The following is a 17,185-nucleotide window of genomic DNA, read 5'->3' as shown; positions in this document are numbered from 1 at the left end:
ATGTTAAATATATTTTCATATATTTGTGGACATTTCTTTAAAGAAATGTCTATTCAATTACTTCATCATCTTAATAGTGTTGTATTTGTTTATGAGTTGTAATTATTTTTTATATTTGCTGAATATAAACATTTTGTCAAATTTATGTTTTACATATAGTTTACCTCATTCTGTAGAATGCATTTTCACTCTGTAGATTGCTTTCTTTCTTTTACATAATTGTTTTAGTTTGATATAATCCTATTTGTTTATTTTTTAAATTTTCTTTTATTTTTTTGCTTTTGTTGCCTATGTGTTTGCTGTTAGGTCCATGCTATCATTACCATTATTAAAACTGTTCAATTCTCTTCTAGTGTTTTATAATTTCTGTCCTATGTTTTAGTCTTGATTACATTTTGAGCTATTTTTTTGTCTGTATAATATACGTGCCCAACTTCATTCTTGTACATGAAGATGTTCTTTCTGTACTCAGTAAACTTGGAAGCTTTGTTGAAGATAAATTGAATATACATGCAAGTGTTTATTTTAGGTTCCTTTATTGGTTTATATGTCTCTCATTGTACCAGTTCTTTTCTTTATATATACTATTTATAATTTTTATTTCAAGATTGATTATAGAAAGCAACATTTCTTTTTTCAGAATAATTTAGCATTCTCTTTATATTGTTAAGAGCTATTAAGAAATGCAAACTTTATCTTAGACTTATTCTTTCATTCACATATAGCCTCTTCAAGATTTTGCCTATAGCTTTCAATTGTTTAAAAATCTGTTACTCTTATCAATATGGTAAACACTGTTCTTTAGTATGAAATATGTCTCGCCTATTATTTGTAAACAGCGATTATCAGATAAAATCTGTATTATTCACGCTGCATTTGTCTTTAACAAAGCCATAAGACATCTCAATTTTTCGGATTACAACCTTCTTTTCTGATACTAATCTTTACTATTAGTAACACTTTCCCAAATGTCAGAGTAATTGAAAATTACCTCAAAAGTTCTAAATATATAAACCAAAATCTGCAAAAACATAATGTCTATTAAAAATCCCATGAGTGTGTCTAAACTGCTCACAATTTCAGCTACTACTATATTTTCTTGGGATTTATTTACCAGTTTTTTTGTTGGCAAATAGCTAAAGTCCAAATGTAATCAGGAGGGTAATTAGGCATACCTGACTTCAAATTGTATTATGAAATAAAATGGCTTGTTTGAATTACTTCCTATTAGTTCACTGTAGAAAAAATTGTTTGCAATCATAGAGTATTACAGCTAGAAAGAATGCTAGTGATTATCTACCACAGTTGCTGTCAATTGCTAGGCATGGTGTCACATTACTATAACATATATCAAGGAGGCTGAGGATGGACGATTTTGACTTCAGGGCTAGTCTGGATGAGTTTCAAATCAACTTGTTAAGAAACCACAGCTTTGAACCTCACCTGTTTTTTCTCCAGTAACACTAGAAAGGGGAACAGCATAATTGTCCTTTCTTAGTATTTAAAATACTGCATGATGAGGTAGATGCATCAGAGCCTCGGAAGAGAAAGCTAGTTCCTCTTGATCAAAAGAATAGATTCTGAGTCCTTTGTCTGACTGTGGATACAGACATGCAATTCTGAACTGCTCCAAATATTCTATGCTATTGCCCCTTCCCTTAAGAGTTAATTTCAAGATGTTTTTCAGTCATTTGGTCAGGAGAACACCCCTTATATTTGCTGATTCATCTTAAGACATGCTAAGGCTATGGGAGGAATAAGAACTCCTTGCTGAGATAAAATATTTACACCTCACCAAGAAACCACTCCCTTTTCTATTTCTCTGTCTCTTCTTTGGATACAGGCCCAAATCTTAGGTATTCTTGCCCTAATATTAGGCATTATCACTCTATTTCTGAAGACTTGTCTCAGCCCCACCCCCAGCACTATGCAGCTGTTTGCTGACCTCCATTGTTGATCAAGTCTATTTTTTGAACCCTAACTTATAGACAGAAGTTTCTTTCCCATCTAAATTTGCAGACACAAGTTTTTGTCCTGCCCAGTCCTACAGCCATTCAGTCCCAAAGGAATACAGAGAGGCTTATACAAATTATAAACTGTTTGACCTATTAGCTCAGGCTTATTATTAACTAACTTTCATAACTTAAATTAACCCATAATTCTTGTCTATGTTTAGCCATGTGGCTTGATACCTTTCCTCTGTGTCTGGGTTGTGACTTTGCCTTTTCCCTTTCCAAAATTCTCCTACTCTTGTTGCCCCACTGGCCAACCAGTGTTTTATTAAACCATGCAAGTGATAAATCTTTACAGTATATAAGAGCATTATCCCACCTCACTAACTCAAAAAACATGACCGTCTCCATTTCTATTAGTCATCTAACCTCCTTCTAGCAGCTGGCAAGGTTTACAGCTTATTTTCTCTATTGCTTTTCTCTCAAAGTCTAGTAAAATGGTCTTTGGTCTTTCTTCGGAGTCCATTCAAAATTATTAATCAGTGATATTGAGAACTCCAAAAAGAGAACCCTGAATAGGGATCAAGCACGAGCTATATAGTGGGAACCAGCTAAAACTAAACAAAACAAATAAAAACAGAGAACAAAATAGAGCAAAAGTTAGAAAGAAAGAATAAACAAAAACAGAATAAAATCAACTATCTTCAGTTTCTAACTGAGGAGATTAAGGATCAGAGAATTCTGATGACTTTTTAATTTGTTCTATTTGTGCTGAATTGGATATAAGATCCAGATCTTCTCATTCTTAGTATATTACTTTTCCAATACTTCAGTCAGGTGACTAATTTACCTAAATCTAGTTTTGCCTAGAGTTTTTGACTTAAATACTTTAGACAATTTAGGATACTTTTTTTCATTGTGACAACCAACATATTTTCAAAGTCAACAAAGTATTTATTTTTATATCAGTGCAACCAAAATAACACTATGAAAAGGTTAACAGTATTACAATTTGTCATTCTGCTGTTTTGTTTTTAAGTAAGTATGAGAGCCTGTGGGAGCAACAAGGAGTAATAAAGGTTAATCACTGGGAGCTTAAGGGTGCTTATGCTTAATTGGTGGGCGATTAAAGATGCTCAAGGTTAATAGCTATGTTTTCAAAGCTAGTAATTCCTTTCATACACACTCCCTCCTGTGGGAATTGCTATACCTATCAGTCAGTTCTAGCCACTAGCCAAAGGGATGGCAAATTTTGGAACCTAACCCTAAGTATATTTGTGGATGAAGTAGATTGTATTAGCCCTTGAGATAATTTTCAAATAGTAATCTTTAAAGGAGTTTGTCTTTTTCTAGTTTACCATTCATGTGGATTTAATTTTGTTTTATAGAAGAAACTCCACACATGACTTTTTCTAAGAGCCTTGAAACCAATAATATTTAAATATAATAAAATCAATCAGCCCCCATTGTCAGCCACATTCAGAGAGTCCAGTTTGATCACATGCTCATTCAGTCCGAGTCCAGCTGGCCTTGGTGAACTCCCACTGGAACAGGCACACCGTCTCAGTGGGTGGACCAACCCCTTGCGGTCCTGACTTCCTTGCTCATGTTCTCCCTCCTTCTGCTCTTCAACTGGACCTTGAAGAGCTCAGACCTTTAGGACTGGAGGAGGAGGGAGAGTGGAGGAGTGAGTGGAAGGGAAATGGAAGGAGGGGAGGAAGTGGAAATTTTGAATGGTATTATTTATAAAGCAATAAAAATTTAAAAAAGACAAAAATAATAAAATCAACTCAGTGTCTTGTAGAGGCTTCTTTCTGAGTTCAAAACTTGATCACTTGGTGAGGTATTTTAAAGGTATTGTAGTTTGACTCTACAATGTCTTTGGTGATCACTGTATTGTAAGGACAGTTCCAGTTTGGTCTTGTTTGATTTTTTTGAAAATACTGAGAGGTGAGGTAGGAAATAGTGAAATGGCTTCTAGTAACTGTAACCACAAGAGATTTGTGTGGTCTGGATAAATGTCTTCCTCTTTCTCTCGTTGTCTCCCAGCTATAAGGTGTGAGCATTTGTGGTCCATCAATGGCTTGTACCATTGTCTTCTTTACCATGGTCACCAAAGCAATGGGGTTGATTTAACATGGCTGGAATTTCTGAAACTCTAAGCTAAAATCTTTCCCTTTTGGTTTTATTTTGTTTTGGTTTTTTCCCTTTTTTTAAATTATTATTAATTTATAAAAATTTCCACTTCCTCCCCTCCTCCCAATTCCCTCCAACTCCCCCCACTCCCTCTCCTCCTCCCTCTCCAGTCCTAAGAGCAGTTAGGGTTTCCTGCCCTGTGGGAAGTTTAAGTTCCTCCCTCCTCCCTCCAGGTCTAGAAAGGTGAGCATCCAAACAGACCAGGATCCCAAAAAGCCAGTACATGCAGACAAATCAAGTTCCAGTGCCATTATCAATGGCTTCTCAGAGATTCCCCATGTCAGCCACATTCAGAGAATCTGGTTTGATCACATGCTCGTTCAGTCCTTGTCCAGCTGGCCTTGGTGAGCTCTCATTAGATCAGTCCCCTTGTATCAGTGGGTGAACGCACCCCTCGCGTTCCTGACTTCCTTTTTCATGTTCTCCCTCCTTCTACTCCTCATTTGGACCTTTTGGGCTCAGTCCAGTGCTCCAATGTGGGTCTCTGTCTCAATCTCCACCTATCATCGATGAATATTTTGCATATCACCATAGAACCTTCATCTGGCGATGGATGGAGATAGAGAGAGAGAGACCCACATTGGAACACAGGACTTAACTCCCTAGGTCCAAATGAGAAGCAGAAGGAGGGAGAATGTGAGCAAGGAAGTCAGGATCAGAGCAAAACTTCATCCAACGATAGATGGAGATTGTTTTTGTTTTTTGAGGCAGGCTTTCTTTGTGGAACAACCCTAGCCATCTTGGAACTCTCTCTGTAGACTAGCATTGCCTCAAACTCGCAGAGATCTGCCTGCTTCTGCCTCCATAGTGTTGCATTCAAATGCAAATTCACTGCTAGACTAAAATAAACTTTTATCTTTGTAAATTTATTTATCTTTGGTATTTGTTTCAATAATGGAAAGTTGACACATGAAATTGAGAATTAGAGTGAGTGTAGTGGTATATTACACTACTTTATAGGAAGGAGTACATTAAAGTTAAAGGAGAAGATCAAGAAAGCCTAGACTATTGGAAGATAGTTAACAAGCAAGTATGGCAAGGCCCCTGTAATTAGGAACTGTGATAGGAATAGATACAGCAAGTACTATTAATAAGGTCTCTATCAGAAAAAAAAGAGCTGCATTAGAAATTAGACTTGAAGTCATGCCTTTTATACCATGGCACAGAATTTGCAAGTACTTTGTCCAAGCCCCAAGACTTGAGGTTGAACTTCAAGATGGCAAGCAAGTAAATCTGGTACAGAAAGCTTCAGTCTAACACAGCATTCAGGAAATGTTCAATTGCAAAGGTATTATGGACTGCTATTAGCCAAATTTCAAATGCAAGTGAGGAGTCAAAAAGAACAGAGCAGCTAACCTTTTATTGTTTGACTAAAAAGGAAATGGGACCAATGAGAACGACAAGAAAGGCACATTTGACGAGGAGAATTTCTTTCATAGTAAAGTGTAAGTTAAGCATTGTAGTGTACACCGAGCAAAAAGGTTCATAAATTCTAAGCCAGTCTGGGTTACATGGCAAGTCTGACACTATTATCCCCTCTGTGTTGAGACTCCATCTCAGAAAATGAATGCCAAGTGCTTTATACTATGACAATTGAAGGCATTTTAGGAAGTGATATTGTTTTACTTATGATAGGCTCAAAGGTACATAAGAGGAACGTTTAGAAAAGACATTTACAAGTTTCAATCTTCTGAAATGATTTGGAATTCTCTGTGTATGTAAAGCTCATGATCTGTTGCTATCTAGGGATTGAGACCCCTTTATCTATGGTTCCAGCAGGTCCAGGTCCAGCTCATACTAGTACTATACATTAGGATTGCCTACCTCATACTACTGATGAGCACAGGAAATAGCAACTGATTGTGAAGTTTTAAGGTTGCAGACCCTAAAATGAGCAGCTTTGACTGATGTTCTTGGCTGGAAGCTGGAAATGTCCTTGAATTTGTCCTAATTCTCTTCCCTTAAATTAGTACCCCCGCTTGGAAACTACACACAAGGATATAATCAAAACTTAGAGGCACTTGGACTCCTTGTGGATGGGATACCTATTAAAATAATTTCTGACAAGAGTCTTATAAAACACCTCTAGGAAAAAGGTAGAAATGTGTCTTTCCATTGTCTGTTAATCCCACTCCACTTTTCAAATTTTCAGAATAAGAACTTGGAAGCCATTGTCAAGCAGTAGTCTCAGTGTCTACTAGTTTTCCAGGAACCTGGTCCTATGACCGACAGCCTACTGAGGCTAGACAATCTTTATTGTCTTGAAGGACACCCCACTTCTTTGAATTACTGTTAATAGTTATGAATACATGCACAATTTAAGAATGACAAGGTCATGAAGATATCTACCAAGTTTGCAAAGGAAAGTTTGGGAGACCAGGCAATGAGCTCTAGGGTCATAATTATAACAAACAGCACCTGACATAGCAATAGATGGAGCTACGAAAATAGAGCAGAAGCTGCAGTGGAGATGCTAGAAAGTCAGAGATGCAGGAATGTGCAACACCTGCAAAGAATAGCTCTGAATAGTGTGAAAAATTGTCCAAGAAAAGAAAGCATGTTGGCTCCAGTTAGCAAAGAAATGGAAGTTAAACTGACGGTCTGATCATTTTGAAGCACACATCCCACAAAAATGTGTTGCAAATGCCAAATGTATAGATCTTGGATTTAATATATGCCTTGATGATTTTTAGTGTTTCTTTGTTCTGCTCCTTTATTACTTCCTAATTTCTTTCTTTAGGAAAGCAGGCAGGTTCCCCTAAGCCAGGTATGAGATTCTTTTTCTAACTTTAATTGGTATTTATTACAGGGTTGATTCTCAGAGAAGATTTTGGATATGGGTTTTTTTGCAATAATGAAACCGTTTAGATTTTGATGACACTGAAACTGATATACTTTGTATTATGAAATGGGCAGAGGCCATTTCTACTTAAGAAGAGAACACTAGAATTTGCATCTGGATTGTCTCCCAAAGTATCATATATTAAAGTATTATTCCATTGCTTGAAACTATTGGGAGGTTGCAGCAATATTATAAAGCAGAGTCGATTATGAGACCTTCAGTCATTGCCAGTCATTGGGATATATCATACTCCCAAGCAAGTGTATGATGCTGATGACTTTCTATCTTTTTACTTTCTGGCCATAGGGTACACAGGGTTTTTTTTTTTTGGTTTTATATATATTCATTTCATAAGCATAGTTTCCTAAGTCTACAAATAAAGCTTTTAGCTAAAAAATGCTGTGGAATAATTTATTTGTACACTGTAAAGATTTGTCACTAATATTGGTTTAATAAAATGCTGATTGTCCAGTAACCAGGTAGGAAGTATAGGTAGGGTAACCAGACTAAGAGAATTCTGAGAAGAGGAAAGACAGAGATAGTCAGTCACTAGCCAGACACAGGAAGCAAGATGAGAATGCCTCACTGAGAAAAGGTACACAATCAGATGGCCAATCATAGACAAGGATTATGGGATAATTTAAGTTGTAAGAGATAGTTAACAATAAACATGAGCTAATAAGTCAAACAGTTTATAATTAATATAAGCCTCTGTGTGTTTCTTTGGGACTGAACAGTTGTGGAACTAGGCAAGACAGAAACTTCTCTCTATAAATAATATTAGAACTGAAGAGATTTTACCAATGTTGAAATTTTCTCATAAATGACAAAATATTTTAAATTTCATGTTTGACAATAACCTATCTTTCTCATTGAATCCTGATTGCTTTGGTTATTTCTCACTAATGATTCATTCTTAATAAATCTTTCTAGAGAAATCAGACATTAATGTTTTCACCAACTGTTGCATAGACAGGGATAGAAATTATTTATAATACTCATTGACAGATTTTGAAAATTTAATCACTGAATGTAGGCTGGAGGTGTGGTTGTGATTGTCATTTATCTCCTTTTGCCAATAATAACCTGTTCTAGAATTAAATGAAAATAGATTCTAAAGATTGATTTATTTAAAATTACTCAGTGGGGAAATTCATAATCACATCTTAATCTCCTCCCTTTAATATCGTTACCTTGTTGCACATTGTGCAAGAGAAAGAGAAAATGCATAATGCATTCCTAATGCAGATTTTAGGAACATTTAATGAAATGGAAATAGATTTGTTATTTTATTTTGCTATCTAGAAGGTTTAAGCAATGTGATATTTATGCAAAGTATAAAATCAGTGACAGCTCCCAGAGAGGTCTTTTGGAAAATCCTGTTAGCAGCAGTTAACAGGATACTTTATGAGAAGTTTAAGTTTCTTATAATGCTGATGTGGCTAAGTATTTCCAAGAGATTGAAACCACAACTTACAGGTATGCTTCTGTGGTGATTTTTTTTTTATGATTAAGTTGGAAATTACAATAGAAAAAAAAAACAGAGGTAATATTTAAAAACCCAAAGCCATTAGTTTTTGGTTAATTGTGATGAAATAATGATTGTTATGAGCAACTTTCCATTTTTGAATCTTAGCAGTATTGCTCATTCCTCAGATTCGTCCATGAAGGAATAATTGTCACCACTCACAAGCCATTGAAGAATCAGTACCACCGAATAGTTTTGTATTTCAAACTATTGGGTTTTTCCTTCCTTTGATTGCCTGATTGTTTGATTTGCACTTGAGTAGCACTCATTCATTTCTTTAAGAAGCTCATTGAGAAAAGATAGCCTTTTATACTTTGCAGATTCATCACAGAGAAAGTCAAGATTGGAGGAGAGTATTCTCTCCTAAAGTGTGATTTTTTTTTTTTAACAAAAAACATTGGGTTTTATTTCCATCCCACTGGGCAGGGCTCGGCAGGGAGCATACTCTTATAAAGGGAAATGTCCACTACTCTACTTGCCTGCATGAAAAGTTCCGGTTCTGTAGCACCACGATGACTGAGTTCCCACGCAGGAAAATCTTGGAGATGTACCGGTCCTTCTAGACAGGCTTGAATTTCTTCTTGCCCTGCCGCTTTGAGTGACCTCAGTCCACATCTTCTTTACATTCTCCAGCACCGTGTTGCAGTGCCTGTCAAAGGCCTTCACCAGTCCCAGGAGCTTCTTGTTGTTGCAACAGTTAATGAGCATGTGTGTGTTGTTCTTGACTGTGTTAGCACCAAGAGGGGACCTGTATTGAATTCCTCCTCCTCCCGCTTCTACAGCTCCTCTGGGGTCATCTCACTCTTGGGTTTATTGAGGAGACTCATAGTGAAGGTTTCGCTTGCAGATCACTCCTGCCTCCACCGCGTTGCTCTAATCAGTTTATTACAGTGGTTTTTGTCTACTATTTGTAGTTGGATTGTTGCAAAGTTTAGTTAAAAATCATATAAAAGTGGGAGTAATTTCTCATATGATTTTGAAAATTAACTTTGTGTTTGGTTGCTCCAAAGATTTGAAACAGAATTGAGAGAGAGAGAGAGAGAGAGAGAGAGAGAGAGAGAGAGAAAGAGAGAGAGAGAGAGAGGAGCTGTAGTTTGATTCAATAGAGAATTTTTTAAAAATCTGATGATTAGGGCTCAAAACAAAGGGATAGACTATATTTTTAAACTTTAAAAATCTAATTATTCATTTTGTCCCTTCCAGTTTCATACATGCATATAAAGAATTTGAGTTGTTTTCATTTTCTATTCTCTTTTCTCCTCCCATTGCCACTGAGATACTTTTTCTTTCCAAATTTTCCTCCTACTTTTGTGATCTTTTCTATGTATCTGACCCACTGCATTTACTTAGGACTGCTTCTATGGGCACTGGTGGGTGGTTATTTACTGGAACATGGATGGACAAATTGTTATCATTAGACCAGTAAGTATATGGGCACCTGTGTTTGCAGGTGTGTGCACCTATGCCCATGTCAGGAGGCCAGAAAATGGTGTTGAATATCCATATTAGAAGAGCCTCATGTGACTCATTAGTCACTTAATCTTTTTCTTAGCTCATTTTATTGAAATATTTTGATTTACTGAATAATTTATATACATAAATAGTAGTTAAAAATTGTATCATCAAAAGCAAGTTTATAAACACATTTATCACTTTCAAATTTTTCTTCTCCCTTTATTTTATTTATTTTTATCTATGATCAGACTAACATAAGAAATAATTTCAATAATTCAATGTAGTATTATTAATCATGTATTATACTGTATAATATATCTTAATTATTTTAATAACATTTAAAATATGTAATAATAATTTTATAGATATGTTTATTTTTAGTATTTTGTATACTAGGTTTTGAAGTGACTTGTGTGATACCATTAGAGCTTTGCCATATTGTATGAGGTTTGTGGGGTCGCTCTAACCAAGGAAGTGAAAGATCTGTTTGACAAGAACTTTAAGGCATTGAAGAAAGAAATTGAAGAGGACACCAGAAAATTGAAAGATCTCCCATGCTCTTGGATGGGTAGGATCAACATAGTAAAAATGACAATTCTACCAAAGGCAATCTATAAATTCAATGCAATCCCCATTAAAATCCCAACAAAATTCTTCACAGACCTTGATAGAATAATAATCAACTTTATATGGAAAAACAAAACAAAAAAAACCCAGGATAGCCAAAACAATCCTATACAATAAAGGAACTTCTGGAGGCATTACCATCCCTGACTTCAAACTCTATTACAGAGCTACACTATTGAAAACAGCTTGGTATTGGCATAAAAACAGAGAAGTCGACCAATGGAATCGAATAGAAGACCCGATAGTAACCCACAAACCTATGAACACCTGATTTTCGACAAAGGAGCTAAAAATATACAATGGAAGAAAGAAAACATCTTCAACAAATGGTGCTGGCATAACTGGATGTCAACCTGTAGAAGAATGAAAATAGATCCATATCTATCACCATGCACAAAACTCAAGTCCAAATGGATTAAAGACCTCAATATAAATCCTACCTCACTGAACCTGATAGAAGAGAAAGTGGGAAGCAGACTGCCACACATGGGCACAGGAGACCACTTCCTACATATAATCCCAGTAGCACAGACTATAAGGACAACATTGCATAAATGGGACCTCCTAAAACTGAGAAGCTTCTGTAAAGCAAAGGACACTGTCATTAAGATAAAAAGGCATCCTACTGAATGGGAGAAGATCTTCACCAACCCTGCATCAGACAAAGGTCTGATCTCCAAAATATATAAAGAACTCAAGAAACTAGACTTTAAAATGCTAATTAACCCAATTTAAAAATGGGGCTCTGAATTGAACAGAGAATTCTCAACAGAAGTTCAAATGGCCAAGAGGTTATTTGACTTAAGGTCATGCTCAACCTCCTTAGTGATCAGGGAAATGTAAATCAAAACTATTATTCTCCAATATACTTTTCTATTGTTATTGAGTATCTTTTGATTTAACTTAAAACACTGTTTTTAACACTACTTCTAAAGCAGGTGTCATGGTGAAAAATTTCTCATTTTGGTTATTTTTTCAGTACAGTTTTGTCATGTCTAATATCTTTATTTTGCAGTTTTCCATTGAGTCTTTTGTATATACAAAAGACTTTCTTCATAACGACTGTAAGGGTTGGGAAGAACCTGCCAATGAGTGTCATGGTTAGTTATAATTGCCTATTTTACCAAAAATATATAGTCCTGGAAAACCCAGTGCTGCAGTGTTGAGATGGTGACACTATTGAGATCTTGGGACTAGTAAGAGTTGGTTAGGTCATTAGCTGTGTCATCTTGAAAAGGATTAATTTATCTTTTATGAGACTCTGTCTAGTTCCTGGAAATTGAGACCTGTGCCTTAATCTCTCTCTGGCTTCCTGCCTCTATATGTGATATCGCCCATGAATGCTTTTATCATTGTGATGCTATCCATATGCTGAGCAGATAGAGGAACCTATTGTGAAATTTCAGTCTCCAAAAATGTGACTTAATAAACATCTCTGTTTACAAAGTCTCCAGCTTCAGATGGTTTATGCTAGTATAAAAATATTTTTCACAATTATTAGAAAAATCATCAATAAAATTACAAATGTTATTTGATATAGGATGTAAATGATGAGGAACGGCAAGCTCACATTCCATGTAAAAGTGGCAGCTACTATTCTGTTAAGCAAGAATGTGAGTGCAGTTGATGTTAGATTTAAAATTTCAAGGCAACTAGAAATAGTATTTTGTATGATAGCTTCTGATTTAAAAATACTGGCAACTGATACAACAATATTTTTAAAACATTGTGTGGGCCCAATAGAAACCATCTGTGGGTCAGTTTGGTTTCAAGTTTTTCTTAGGCATGCTGAGTGAGTAAGCCATAGCCATTTTGAGGGCACGAGTTAGGAACACATCAGAAGAACTGGAAGCAAGCCATGCTAGTTCTAATCCCTAGTTGATGGTTTTGTTTCTCTGTTCATTGCTAAAGTTTGGGAACTTACTGAAACATGCATTTGTCCTTGTGAGAAAGGAAAGAACATATTTTTCTAAAGGGAAAAAGGCCTTGTGGAAAGTTCTAATTACTACTACTCACTCCCATAATAATTACTACTTGCTAAGTAGTTACTGTGTTCAGAGGCTCTTTCAGATCTTATTTATTCCTCATAAAAATTTATGGAATAAATGTAATAATGCCTATTTGTTTCATCACTCTATAGACTCTATAGTTAAGGTAAACCCTTATCACATTTTTTTTCTGGGCATAAAGGTTACTTATCACACAAATAGCATACACACATACACACACACCCTAAGAGATTATGAAAATCTTTATTAGTTGTATAATAAAGGTTTCTGAGATTAGCAGGACAGGCTTGCTTAGCTGGTGTGAAAATAGTTTGAAAGAATGGTGAAAGAAGACTAGTTTAGAATTTTTGCTATGGTTGAAGGGTAGTGCTCACATTTAGACAAAACTTACAAGTTTATTCATACACTACTAACTAATAACAGGTGTCATTTTCTTTCTAATCAGATTTTCTGATCTTTATTGACATGCAAAAGACTTCCAAAATAGACTGGAATGAAATATAACAAAGATTTATTTATTATAAGATAAACTTACAGAAATAGTAACAATCCTCAATCCTCTGCATTTGCTGGGAACTGGAACCAAATCCAGCAGCTAAGAGGCTCATCTGTTGTAGGGGGCTTTGGTTCATCTGGCCACCCAGAACAGAAATAATCACTCAGAAACTCTATTATTTGTAATACTGTTTGGCCAATAATTTAATCATGTTGTTAGCTAGCTCTTACACCTAGACTTAACCCATCTCCATTATTTTATATTTTACCATGAGGCTCGTGGCCTATTGACAAGGTTCTGGCGAAAATAAAAACGAAGATTTTTTTAACTTTAACATAGTAAAATTCCATATAACAAAGCAGGTATCCAGCAAGAAATATAGTTATACTATTTACATCTATTTTATCTTTTATCATAACTAAGGAAAATTATAACTATCTATTCTTCAACTCCATCAAAGACTCAAGAAGAATATAATATTACCTAAGTAAACAAGAAGTACAATGTAAACAACTTCCATAACTCTAGAAATGACAGAGACATCTCGCTGCCTGGAGAGTCACCCAAAGTTCTTATGTATCATTGGGGCAGCCATCTTCAGCCTACAGTCCCATAGTATCCAGCAGGATTTTCCATGAAGCAGGAAATTTCAAAGACAGTTCTGCCTGTATTGACAGATTGTCGGTCATGTTCTCCTGTACCTGCAGAATGTCTGGCAGTCTCTTTCATGAAGCAGGAACTCTGAAGGATCATCTCACCTTTACGCAAGTTCAATAGTCATTTCTCTCTGGGTCCTGCATATCCATTTCATCAAGCAGTCCAGGCAAGAGCAGTTTCTTGTCCAAATGGTTAACAAACTCCATTAGGAGCCTCTTCAATGCCCATCATCCTCTTGAAGTAGATTAATGATGCCAGGAGCAGATGTGTCTCATTGATATAAAAAGTCTGAAGCTCATAAAATATTTTAAATGCTATAATCTGAAGGTCTTTGAAACACTTGAAGAACATCTATCTAACTGAAATACATCTAAATGTATCTAGAAAACCTAACCTACATGACTACAAGCTTGTCTATTATAGATGACATCTATTAACCTGTATTTACATTTTTAAATGAACTGTACAAACATATTATCTTAACCAAGAGCAGAAATATACATATATAACTAAATTGACCTGAAATTTGTATCAATAAACCAAGATACATACCAATGCAAATCTCTATAGCATATCCCCCTTTATATGAAAAGAACCATTTATAAACAATATTTGGGAATATGGGTATAATTCTCTCCAAAGTGATTCCTGCTCTTGTTGGGCAAAGTAATTTTAGGGGTGTTCACTGTGACCTTTCAGGGGGTCTTGGTCCACTAAACCACATTATCTTGAAGGATTCCACAGGTTCTTATCCTCTGTGAAAACAAGAAGAACCTTTTTTCCAAGGCAACAAATTCTTAGACCCAAATTCTAAAGTCAAGAGACCTTTAAAACATATATGTTGTTTACTTAGCTCCTTCACAGTCAAAAAATTCAAAGAAAACACAATAATATACATAATTCAGACTTTCTGTGTATTTTCCATCTTAACATAGCTTTTTTACTCTTTTACTTTTTAATATTTTTTATTATCTTTACTCCTTTAATCTATGACTGTCTATAATCTGTCTCTTTAAAGACTTTTTTAATGATCTATTTCTTTTTCTAACTCTATATGCTCTTTTCCTTCTCTCTTCCAAACCGATGTATATTTTTCCAATACTGTGACTCATTTAGAGGTCTTTATCTTCTGAATTTGTCTTTATTGCATATCTGTAATCCTTTTCTGACCAGAATTGCATTTTAAAAAGCTAAGCAACAATAGTATGACTAAGAATTCTTTGCCTTTTGGCTCCACCTTGTCCAACATGTGAGAGGAGGTCTGTTTATTGCCTCTGAGAGCCATTCTCTCAGGCCCAGATCCATGGTCAGGTAGGAGCAGGTCTGTGTTGCCATCACACAACTTGTAGCACTCTGTTCACAAACCACATTTATTTATTTTTTTTAAAGATTTACTTATTATGTATACAGATTTCAGCCTCCATGTATGCCTTCAGGCCAGATCTCATTACAGATGGTTATGAGTCACCATGTGATTGCTGGGAATTGAACTCAGGGCCTCTGGAAGAGCAGCCATGAAAACCTGAATCAGCAGTAACAGAAAAAGCCACACGGTTTTGAATAGGCAGCTTTCTGTACCATGTTGTCAGCATGAACTCCTTTGGGAGATGCAGCTAAGGGGCATTTAAATGTGGTTTGTGGAGGCTGGAGAGATGGCTCAGTGGTTAAGATGGCTGCTTTTCCAGAGGTCCTGAGGTAGGTGGATCTCTGTGTTTGACACCAGCCTTATCTACAAGAGCTAGTTTCAGGAGGGTCTCCAAAGCCACAGGGAAGCCCTGTCTCAAAATAACGAAGAAGAAGAAGAAGACGAAGAAGAAGAAGAAGAAGGAGAAGGAGAAGGAGAAGGAGAAGGAGAAGAAGAAGAAGAAGAAGAAGAAGAAGAAGAAGAAGAAGAAGAAGAAGAAGAAGAAGAAGAAGAAGAAGAAGAAGAAGAAGAAGTCTTGCAGGGTGCATTGGCGCTCACTTGTAGTTCAAGCTACTTATGAGGCTGAAGCAGGAGAATCTCTTGAGTCCAAGAGTTCTGGGTTGTAATGCACTTTGACACTAAGTTCTGCATCAATAAGGTGACTTTCTGGGAGCAGAGAACCACTAAGTTGCCTAAGGAGAAGTGAACCAGTCCAGTCTGGAAATGCAACAGGTCAAAACTCCTATGTTGATCGGTTGAAAATCTATAATCACAAAAGTTAAAAAAGGAAGAAAGAAAGTAGAGGGACATCTCCAAGAGAGGAAATACTTTCAACAGATAATCACTGAACAGTTATATCTCAGTAACAAATTATCTATGGCTGTCAAAAATAACAATCAGAAGGAAAAAAAATAAAAAAATAGATTTTGATGGGATGATGGCTCAGTGCAGAAAGTCTTTGCCTCCCAAGCATGAAGGCCAAAACTGATACCCTCAGAACCCATATAAAGGCAAGGCTAGCATAGTGAGACACTTGTAGTGGTGGTGATTGTGAGACAGTGATGAAAGCTCTCTGGAACAAGCTCCTAGTTCAACTAATCCTATATAGAAGCATCAAGTTCAGTGAAATATGCTGCCTTAATAAATAAAATAGAAAGTGATTAAGGAAGACACACAAAGCCAACCTGTGAACTCTGCACACATGTATGAAAGACACACGATGACAACCCCTGAAATCCACATCCTTGTTCTCATATACATGCAAACATACTATCCTAGTTTCATTTCTGCTACTATGATAGTAAAAAACACAACTTGGGGGAGAAAGTTATTTTCAGGTTATAGTTCTAGGTTACCGTCCATCATTGTGGGGGAGTCAAGGCAGAAAATCAAGCAGCAAGCCACAACATATTAACAGTCAACAGTACTGAATAATAAATGTACACTGGACTATTTTCATACTTGCTTGCTCTCAACTAGTTTTCTCCTTTTATAGTGTATAAAATCCATGTCTTGGGAATGATACTACCCATAATGGACTGGTTCTTCATATATAAATTAACAGTGAAGTCAGTCCCTAGAGATGTGACCATAGTCTAGATAATTTCTCATTAAGATTCCCTGACCAGATGATTACAGATTGTATCAAGTTGACAGTGAATTCTAATTAGCACTTATGCAAACACATATACATGTGCCACAAAGACATACACATACACATGTCAGGAACAGAGTCAGTAAGTATCATAAAATTTTAGAGGTGAGAGTGTTTGTCCACCAGTAATTATACATTTTTCCACTATGATATGATAAAGCAAGGAACCAAATCCAGTCAACTTTTCATGCACTATTTATTATAAAAAAACAAACAAACTAGAGTTTATAAGTTCACAGGCTGACTTGACAGGTAAAGGTTTAGTTGTTTACATTAAATATTAGACCTTGAACACAGATGAATCTTATCTGAACTCTTTCATATATATATATATATATATATATACATATATATGTATATATAT

The 17,185-nt window shown here is 35.8% G+C and overlaps 2 pseudogenes; one reads left to right on the top strand and one right to left on the bottom strand.

Annotated features, from left to right (window-relative positions):
* Positions 1-8,984: 8,984 nt before the first annotated feature.
* Positions 8,985-9,345, bottom strand: LOC125403689 (small nuclear ribonucleoprotein Sm D2 pseudogene; annotated as a pseudogene).
* Positions 9,346-15,704: 6,359 nt separating this feature from the next.
* Positions 15,705-15,980, top strand: LOC146889280 (signal recognition particle RNA; annotated as a pseudogene).
* The last annotated feature ends 1,205 nt before the right edge of the window (positions 15,981-17,185 follow it).

Source organism: Myodes glareolus, chromosome X (genome assembly GCF_982192425.1).
Source record: "Myodes glareolus chromosome X, mMyoGla1.1, whole genome shotgun sequence".
In the NCBI taxonomy this organism is placed as follows: domain Eukaryota; kingdom Metazoa; phylum Chordata; class Mammalia; order Rodentia; family Cricetidae; genus Myodes; species Myodes glareolus.
This window is presented reverse-complemented; position numbering and strand designations above follow the sequence as displayed.